This window comes from Montipora capricornis, chromosome 2, assembly GCF_036669925.1.
Source record: "Montipora capricornis isolate CH-2021 chromosome 2, ASM3666992v2, whole genome shotgun sequence".
Taxonomy (NCBI): domain Eukaryota; kingdom Metazoa; phylum Cnidaria; class Anthozoa; order Scleractinia; family Acroporidae; genus Montipora; species Montipora capricornis.
Window position 1 is genome coordinate 66,493,735 of NC_090884.1, and position 10,835 is coordinate 66,504,569.

Here is a 10,835-nt window from a genome sequence, read left to right on the forward strand (position 1 = left end):
TGGCTAATAACCGGCTCGCTATGAAAACTTAAGGCTTAAAATTGTTTATTGAACCGGGTTTAGCAAGTTCTTTTACCTTTTGGAGTGAATTTGTAAATAAAATGATACCTTGTGTGTGCAAACCCGTATGGTATAAAATAAAAAAAAAAGGATACCATGATGTCAACAAAGATTCTCCTCTTGGGATCTAGTTTCTTGTGGTATATTGTGAAAATGGCTGAATTGGTTTATTAACGTTTTCAGCGCTATTAATTAAACCAGGGGCGCTTTTCATTCGATTAAAAAACTCAGCTTTGTTCCTAAATCTGACCCGATTCCCGAGACCTCATATATATCCGAAGGGAAAATTTCTGGTCCAAACACTTCCGCATGGTTGCCTGGGTGAAAATGATAATGCGCATTTCGTAATAGAGCGGTCATCATTTCATTTTTTCTATCGCTTTTAGTCCATTTTGAACATTTCTCTCGCTAGTTAACATAAAGTTACAAGGATTATTTTGTTGACTTTAACAAAGGAAAGCGAAAAATTAGCAAAAGCCTTGCTTGCTCCGAGCCCGCCCAGTCAACCGGAAACAAATGAAGAGGGTTCTTTGCCAACCACTTGCAAGCAAAATTTCATTGGGAATTGGTGAAGGTGAGTGGTCATCAAGTGGATTCCCTGCTTTCCCGAAAATAACAATTTCATATCTTGCACAAAGGCATGAAAAATAAACAATGCAATGTTGAATGCTTCGATCTCTTCACATCATATTCAAAATTAACAATAGGGTAGGAACAATAATAGTGTACAGCAAGCTAGTATAAATAAAATAGACGTTATTGATAATAACTTTATAGTTTTCGTTCGTTTTATAGGAAAAAATTACTGGAATAAGGAGTGCAGGGAAAAAGGAAAAAAAGTCTTCGAAGTATAAACGGGCGGAAGACTCGATTGTGATTTAAATATCTCACATACGAAAAGATATACTTTGATATAAAATGGAAACAAATGTTTGCAAAAGGTGAAAATGATTAATATCTTAGGTAAGGGAAACTAAGGTAATTCAGAGAATTATCACAGTTTCCGCACAAGCTATGATTTAGTAACTTCGAACATTGCATTCAAAGTTTGCACTTTAAACTTCGTATATTCGTTCATGCAAATGATGCCTCATCAAATCGTTAACGAGACCAAGCATACCACTGCAGACTAATTGGTTCAGTTTATTGCAAATTCAAGCCCGAGCCAGACCAACACTCAGGATCTGTGCAGGAGGGCGCAGGATAAAAGATGGTCAGACCACCAGTCAGGGTCTTTAAACGGCTCAGGAGAAGGTACTGCCTTTGTAATCAAATCTGCTGATAGTTATCCTATCAAGTCTTCTCTAATAAGGACTCATAAGGACAATAAGCTATAGGCCCTATCTTAAATTCCACACTGTGAGACATCAAAGGACCCACACACTATTTGCAAGGAGTAACACAGAATCGGGGGTAGAAGCTGAATAATTGGACGTCGATTATTCGTTATTCTTTGTGTGTTTTGTTCGAATTATTCATTATTCCTTTTAAATTTTTGTAGGTTACTCATTATTCATTGTTGTTATTCATTATTCCACTGGCATATAACTGCGCTATTCATTATTCCGGCGTTTTCAGACCCAATTATGCATTACTTATTATTCAGCTTCCACCCCCGACACAGAAGGGGGCAAGAGGGCACAAAACTTGTGGTGTTGTGGTCCAGCCTTATAGAAAGGGCACCAAACAGAGCCTTATTCTGCTTTGTAACCCCCTACATCTGGTTGGTGAAACTCAAGATGAAACGAGTACGGAAGTTGTAAAAATGCTACTTGATACGGTAAACTATGATAAAAGATTACTTGCTTTTTTCCTTCAGATTTTGAAAGTGTGTTTGCTTAACACCCGAATTGCAAAATTTTGAGCTTTGATTTTTATCCAAAGGCTGTTTACTTTGGGTGTAAGTTTTCAGATTTCACGGTCTGCCATTACTCACGTTCAAAACTGACTGATTTGGCCTCATAGAATTGGATCTAGGGACAGTGACGTCATTTACTCCCTAGCTTAAAATTTCACCGTACTCCATACTAATTCAACTGCGTAGACACGCATGGAATTCTTAAACGAGTGAGTCTGACGTCATTTTCTCCTCGATCCAGCTTTCTCAATATTTTAAAGTTTTCAATGGCTAACCATTATATAGGAAACTTCCAGTTAAAATAAACAGGAGTCTTTTTTGACTCAAGGCTTAAAACTTGGTGTTTAACATTGTTTTGAAATCCAAAGAAAAGGAAGAATTGACTTTTTGGTCATAGTAGCACTTAAAGCTAACATTTCTCCTTCCTTAGTTTCTTTGTTTTTGGTCCGCACTGAAAAACAAGTACGCTAATCATTATTCTTGTAAGATTGTCCTTCGACTGGCGACAAGTAAACTTCCAATCCTGCAGAGAACAATTAAAATTATTTAACAGAGTCAAACATTTGTTTAACCCTTTAAATATAGAGGATATAACATGGTCGTGTGGGCATACAAAATTTATCTTTGAGTATTAATATTATCTTTCATGAATGAGTGCAGGTGCCCCAAGACTCCCCAGTCGAGGAGTAAAATCGTCTGGCATTAGACAGAGTATCTGCCAGGGATCAAAAGGTAAAATGGAGGAGACACGGTTTATTCACTGGTAAACCCAATTGTTCCTTAGGCTCAACAGGACAAAGCAACCCCTAGGGGTCAAATGGTCAATGGAGTGAACATAGTTCTCAACTGGTGAAGTCAATCATTCCTCAGGCTTCCTGGGATGCCCCAAGTTCAAAAGTAAAATCATCTGGTGTTTGACAGAGTAACTATCAAAGGTCAAAAGGTCAATGGAGGGAAAATTCTTTTTGACTGATACAAGCATTCCTCAGGCTCCCCAGGACGCCACCAGTTAAAAAGTAAAATTGTCTGGCGCTAGGCACAATAACTCCCAGCGGTCAAAGTGTGAAGGGACAGGACACGGTCTATTCACTGGTTAACCCAATTATTCTTTACACTCCTCGGGACACCCCCAGTTAAAAAGTAAAATTGTCTGGCGTTAGACAGAGTAACTCCCAGGGGTCAAAGGGTCAACAGAGGAGACAGTTTGATAACCGGTGAACCGAATCATTCCTCAGGCACCCAACACTCCCAGTTCAAAAGAAACATAGTCTGGCATCAGACAGAATATTTCCTAGGGGCCAAAGGGTCAGTGAAGGGCTAATAATGTTTGGCCTGCTAAACCCAATTATTATTCCTCAGGCTTTATTGGAAGTCCCCAGTTTAAAAGCAAAATTGTCTGGCATTAAATAGAGTAACTCCCAGGGGTCAAAGGGTCAATGGACGAAACATATTTGTTCGACTAGTGAACCTTATCATTCCTCAGGGTACCCAGGATGTCTCAATTCAAAAATAAAATCGTCTGGAGTTAGGCAGATTAACTCCCAGGGATCAAAGGGTCAATGGAGGAAACATATTTTTGCACTGCTAAACCCAATCATTCTTCAGGCTCCCCAGGATGCCCCAAGTTCAAAAGTAAAGTTGTCTGGACTTAGACAGTGTAACTCCCAGGGGTCAAAGAGTCAATGGACGAAACATGTTTCTCAGACTGGTGAACCTAATCATTCCCCAAGGTACGCAGGACGCCCTAGTTCAAAAATAAAATCAACTGGAGTTAGAGAGAGTAACTCCCAGGGGTCAAAGTACATAGTTTTCCACTGATAAACCTAATCATTCCTGAGTGTACCCAGGACACCCCCAGTTCAAAGGTAAAGTTGTCTAGCATTAAAAAGAATAACTGCCAGGGGCAAAGAGTCAATGAAAGGGTTAGATTTTTTGACTGGCAAGCCTAATAATTATTGTTTTTGAGGATACTTGGGACACCCCCCAGTTCAAAAGTAAAACTGTGTAGCATTAGACAGGGATCAAAGGGTAAATGGAAGGAACACAGGTTTTTCGCTGATAAACCTAACCATTCCTGAGTACCTGGGACACCCCCAGTTCAGAGGTAAAATTGTCTAGCATTACACAGAGTAACTGCTAAGGCAAAGGTTTTTAACTGGTGAACCTAATCATTCCAGAGGGTACTCTGGACACAACCAGTTAGAAAGTAAATTGTCTAACATTAGATAGAGAAATTCCTAGGGTCAAAGGGTCAATAGAGGGGCCACAGGTTTTTGACTGGGGAACCTAATCATTCCCGAGGGTACCTTGGACACCACCAGCTCAAAAGTAAAATTGTCTAGCATTAAATGGAGTAACTCCTAGGGGTCAAAGGGTCAATGGAGGGGACACAGTTTTTTCACTGGTGAACCTAATCATTCCCGAGGGTACCTGGACAGCACCAGTTCAATTTTGAGTGAAATTGTCTAGCATTTGATTAGGTAATTCCTAGGGATCAAAGGGTTAATGCAGGGGACACAGCTTTTTGACTGGTGAACCTAATCTTTACCGTGGGTACTCTGGACACCACCAGTTCAAAAGAAAAATTATCTAGCATTGGATAGAGTAATTCCTAGGGGTCAAAGGGTCAATGGAGGGGACACAGGTTTTTGACTGGTGAGCTTAATCATTCCCAAGGGTACACTGGACACCACCAGTTCTAAAGTAAAATTGTCTAGCATTAGATAGAGTAACTCCTAGGGGTCAAAGGGTCAATGGAAGGGACACAGTTTTTTCACTGGTGAACCTAATTATTCCTGAGGGTACCCTGGACACCACCAGTTCAAAAGTAAAAATGTCTAGCATTCGATAGAGTAACTCCTAGGGGTCAAAGGGTCAATGGAAGGGACACAGGTTCTTAACTCATGTCCCTAATCATTCCCGAGGGTACCCTGGACACCACCCGTTCAAAACCAAACTTGTCTGACATTACATAGAGTAATTCCTAGGGGTCAAAGGGTCAATAAAAGTGACACAGTTTCTTGATTGGTGAACCTAATCATTCCCGAGGGTACCCAGGACACCACCAGTTCAAAAGTAAATTGTTTAACATTAGATAGAGTAATTCCTAGGGGTCAAGGGGTCAATGGAGGAGCCGCAGGTTTTTGACTGGTGAACGTAATCATTGCCGAGGGTACCTGAACACCACCAGTTCAAAAGTAAAATTGTCTAGCATTTGATTAGGTAATTCCTAGAGATCAAAGGGTTAATGGAAGGGGGACAGTTTTTTGACTGGTGAACCTAATCATTCCCAAGGGTACCCTGGACACCACCAGTTCAAAAGTAAAATTGTCTAACATTAGATAGAGTAACTCCTAGGGGTCAAAAGGTCAATGGAAGGGACACAGGTTCTTAACTCATGTCCCTAATCATTCCCGAGGGTACCCTGGACACCACCCGTTCAAAACCAAACTTGTCTGACATTACATAGAGTAATTCCTAGGGGTCAAAGGGCCAATAAAAGGGACACAGTTTCTTGACTGGTGAACCTAATAATTCCCGAGGGTACCCAGGACACCACCAGTTCAAAAGTAAATTGTTTAACATTAGATAGAGTAATTCCTAGGGGTCAAAGTGTCAATGGAGGGGCCACAGGTGTTTGACTGCTGAACGTAATCATTGCCAAGGGTACCTGAACACCACCAGTTCAAAAGTAAAATTGTCTAGCATTTGATTAGGTAATTCCTAGGGATCAAAGGGTTAATGGAAGGGGGACAGTTTTTTGACTGGTGAACCTAATCATTCCCAAGGGTACCCTGGACACCACCAGTTCAAAAGTAAAATTGTCTAACATTAGATAGAGTAACTCCTAGGGGTCAAAAGGTCAATGGAAGGGACACAGGTTCTTAACTCGTGATCCTAATCATTCGCAAGGATACCCTGGACACCACCCGGGGGACAGTTTTTTGACTGGTGAACCTAATCATTCCCGAGGGTACCCAGGACAACTCCAGTTCAAAAGTAAATTGTCTAACATTAGATAGAGTCATTCGTAGGGGTCAAAGGGTCAAAAGAGTGGCCACAGGTTTTTGACTGGTAAACCTAATCATTCCGGAGGGTACCTTGGACACTACCAGTTGAAAAGTAAAATTGTCTACCCTTAGATAGAGTAACTCCAAGGGGTCAAAGGGTTAAGGGAGAGAACACAATTTTTTAAATGGTGAAAGTAATCATTTCCGAGGGTACCCTGAAAGACCACCAGTTAAACGTAAAATTGTCTAGTATTAGATGGAGTAATTCCTAAGGGTCAAAGGCTTAGTGGAGGGGACATAGTTTTTTGACTGGTGAACCTAATCATTCCCGACGGTACTCTGGACACCACCAGTTCAAAAGTAAAATCATCTAGCATTGGATAGAGTAATTCCTAGGGGTCAAAGGGTCAATGGAGGGGACACAGGTTTTTGAGTGGTGAGCCTAATCATTCCCAAGACTACCCCGGACACCACCAGTTCAAAAGTAAAATTGTCTAGCATTAGATAGAGTAACTCCTTGGGGTCAAAGGGTCAATGGAAGGGACACAGGTTCTTAACTGGTGACCCAAATCATTCACGAGGGTACCCTGGACACCACCCGTTCAAAGACCAAACTTGTCTGACATTACATAGATTAATTTCTAGGAATCAAAGGGGGTCATTACAGGGTACACAGGTTTTTGACTGGTGAACCTAATAATTGTCTAGCATTACAAAGAGTAACTCCCAGGGGTGAAAGGGTCAATGAAGAGGACACAGCGTTTTGACTGTTGAACCTAATCATTCCTCAGGGAACCTGGGAGTCACCCCCACTTTAAAAGAAAAATTGTCTAGAATTACACAAAGTAACTCCCAGGGGTCAAAGGGTCAATAGAAAAAAAAAGTTTTTTGACTGACAAACCTAATCATTCCTGAGGGTACCCAGGACACCCCTAGTTCAAAAGCAAAACTGTCTAGCATCACACAGAGTAACTCCCAGGGGTCAAAAAGTCAATGGAGGGGACACAGTTTGTTTTGGTCAACTAAATTATTCCTCACGGTGCCCGGAAAACCCCCAGTTCAAAAGTAAAATTGTCTAGCATTAGCTAGAGTAACTTCCAGGGTCAATGGAAAGGAAAAAGTTTTTTGACTAGGGAACCTAATCATTTCTAACGATGTAAGGCAGACCCCCAGTTCACGAGAAATATTGTCTAGCATTACACCAGGGGTCAAAGGCAGAATGGGGGTGCATAGTTTTTCAACTGATAACCCTAATCATTCCTGAGTGTACCTGGACACCACAAGTTTAAAAGTAAAATTGTCCAGCATTAGATAAAATAATTCCTAGGTGTCAAGGGGTCAGCTGACAGGACACAAGTTTTTGACTGGTTAACCTAATCATTCCTGAGGGTAGCCTGGACACCACCAGTTCAAAAATAAAATTGCCTAACATTAGATAGAGTAATTACTAGAGGTCAAAGGGTCAATGAAGTGGCCACAGGTTTTTGCTTGGTGAACCTTATCATTCTTGGGGATACCCTTGACACCACCAGTTCAAAAGTAAAATTGTCTAACATTAGATACATGTAGAGTAACTCCTAGGGGTCAAAGGGTCGATTGAAGGGCACACAGGTTTTTGACTGGTGAACCTTATCATTCCTGAGGGTACCCTGGACACCACCAGTTCAAAAGAAAATTGTCTAGCATTAGCTAGAGTAACTCCTAGGGTTTACAGGGTCAATGGAGGAGACACAGGTTTTTGACTGGTCAACCTAATCATTCCAGAGGGTACCCTGGACACCACCAGTTCAAAAGTTAAAATGTCTAGCATTATATAGAGTAACTCCTAGGAGTCAAAACAAAGGGTCAAAGGAAGGGGACACAGGTTTTTGACTGGTGAACCTAATCATTCCCGAAGGTAACCTGGACACCACCAGTTCAAAAGTAAAAATGTTTAGCATTCGATAGAGTAACTCCTAAAGGTTAAAGGGTCAATGGAAGGGACACAGGTTTTTAAATCGTGAACCTAATCATTCCCAAGGGTACCCAGGACGCCACCAATTCAAAAGTAAAATTGTGTAACATTAGATAGAGTAATTCCTTGGGGTAAAAGGGTCAATAAACTGACAGGACACAAGTTTTTGACTGGTTAACCTAATCATTCCAGAGGGTAGCCTGCACACCACCAGTTCAAAAGTAAAATTGTCTAACATTAGATAGAGTAATTCCTTGGGGTCAAAGGGTCAATAAACTGACAGGACACAAGTTTTTCACTGGTTAACCTAATCATTCCAGAGGGTAGCCTGGACACCACCAGTTCAAAAGTAAAATTGTCTAGTATTAGATAGAGTAACTCGTAGGGGTAAGAGGGTCAATTGAAGGGCACACAGGTTTTTGACTGGTCAACCTGAACATTCCTGAGGGTAACCTGGACACCACCAGTTCAAAAGTAGAAACGTCTAGCATTCGATAGAGTAACTCCTAGGGGTCAAAGGGTCAATCGAAGGGGACACAGATTTTTGACTGGTGAACCTGATCATTCCTGAGGGTACCTTGGACACCACCAGTTTAAAAGTAAAATTGTCTAGCATTAGATACAGTGACTCCTAGGGGTCAAAGGGTGAATAGAGGGACACAGTTTTTTTGACTGGTAAACCTACAGTAATCATTTCCGAGGGTACCCTGGACACCAAGAGTTGAAAAGTAAAATTGTCTAGAATTAGATACAAAAATTCCTAGGTGTCAAGGGGTCAACTGACAGGACACAAGTGTTTGACTAGTTAACCTGACCATTCGTGAGGGTAGCCTGGACACCACCAGTTCAAAAGTAAAATTGTCTAACATTAGATAGAGTAATTCCTTGGGGTCAAAGGGTCAATAAAGCGGCCACAGGATTTTCCCTGGTGAACCAAATCATTCCTGGGGATACCGTCAACACCACCAGTTCAAAAGTAAAATTGCCTAGTATTAGATAGAGTAACTCATAGGGGTAAGAGGGTCAATTGAAGGGCACACAGGTTTTTGACTGGTCAACCTGAACATTCCTGAGGGTAACCTGGACACCACCAGTTCAAAAGTAAAATTGTCTAGCATTAGATAGAGTAACTCCTAGGAGTCAATACAAAGGGTCAAAGGAAGGGGACACAGGTTTTTGACTGGTGAACCTAATCATTCCCGAGGGTAACCTGGACACCACCAGTTCAAAAGTAAAAATGTTTAGCATTCGATAGAGTAACTCCTAAAGGTTAAAGGGTCAATGGAAAGGACACAGGTTTTTAAATCGTGAACCTAATCATTCCAAAGGGTACCGTGAATGCCAACCAATTCAAAAGTAAACTTGTCTAACATTAGATAGAGTAAGTCCTAGGGGTCAAAGGGTCAATGAAATGGCCACAGGTTTTTTCCTGGTGAACTTAATCATTCCTGGGGGTACCCTGGACACCACTAGTTCAAAAGTAAAATTGTCTAGCATTAGATAGAGTAACTCCTAGGAGTCAAAGGGTCAATGGAAGGGGACACATGTTCTTGGCTGGTAAACCTAATCATTCCCAAGGGTAACATAGACACCACCAGTTCAAAAGTATTAATGTCTAGCATTCGATGGAGTAACTCCTAGGGGTCAAAGGGTCAATGGAAGGGACACAGGTTTTTAAATAGTGAACCTATTCATTCCCCAGAGTACCCTGGACACCACCAGTTAAAATGGAAAAGTAATTGTCTAACATTAGACAGACTAATTACTAGGGGTCAAAGGGTCAATGAAGTGGCCACAGGTTTTTGCCTGGTGAACCTGATCATTCCTGGGGGTACCCTCGACACCACCAGTTCAAAAGTAAAAATGTCTAGTATTAGATAGAGTAACTCCTAGGGGTCAAAGGGTCAATAGAGGGACAGAGTTTTTTGACTGGTGAATCTAATCATTCCGAGGGTACATTGGACACTATCAGTTCAAACGTAAAATTGTCTAGCATTAGATACAGTGACTCCTAGAAGTCAAAGGGTCAAAAGAGTGGCCACAGGCTTTTGACTGGTGAACCTAATCATTCTGGAGGGTACCTTGAACACCATCAGTTCAAAGTAAAATTGTCTAGCATTAGATACAGTGACTCCTAGGGGTCAAAGGGTCAATGGAGGGACACAGTTTTTTGACTGGTGAAGCTAATCATTCCCGAGGGTACCTTGGACACCACCAGTTCAAAAGTAAAATTGTCTAGCATTAGATACAGTGACTCCTAGGGATCAAAGGGTCAATGGAGGAACACAGTTTTTTGACTGGTAAACCTAATCATTCTGGCAGGTACCCTGGACATCACAAGTTTAAAAGTAAAATTGTCTAGCATTAGGCAGAATAATTCCTAGGGATCAAAGGTTCAATCAAGGGGAGACAGGCTTTTGCCTGGTGAACCTAATCATTCCTGGGGGTACCCTGGACACCACCAGGTTAAAAGTAACATTGTCTAGCATTAGATACAGTACAGTAATTCCTAGGTGTCAAAGGGTCAACTGACAGGACACAAGTTTTTGACTGGTTAACCTAATCATTCCAGAGGGTAGCCTGCACACCACCAGTTCAAAAGTAAAATTGTCTAACATTAGATAGAGTAATTCCTTGGGGTCAAAGGGTCAATAAACTGACAGGACACAAGTTTTTCACTGGTTAACCTAATCATTCCAGAGGGTAGCCTGGACACCACCAGTTCAAAAGTAAAATTGTCTAACATTAGATAGAGTAATTCCTTGGGGTCAAAGGGTCAATAAAGTGGCCACAGGTTTTTTCCTGGTGAACCTAATCATTCCTGGGGATACCCTCGACACCACCAGTTCAAAAGTAAAATTGTCTAGTATTAGATAGAGTAACTCGTAGGGGTAAGAGGGTCAATTGAAGGGCACACAGGTTTTTGACTGGTCAACCTGAACATTCCTGAGGG

The 10,835-nt window shown here is 41.4% G+C and overlaps 1 long non-coding RNA gene across 1 annotated transcript in view; it reads right to left on the bottom strand.

The window, feature by feature from the left end:
- Positions 1-730: 730 nt before the first annotated feature.
- Positions 731-10,835, bottom strand: part of LOC138031872 (uncharacterized) — a 17,502-nt gene continuing 7,397 nt past the window's right edge. The window contains exon 3 of the long non-coding RNA XR_011128250.1: positions 731-2,441. This is a non-coding gene — a long non-coding RNA (uncharacterized lncRNA). The remainder of the gene's footprint in view (positions 2,442-10,835) is intronic.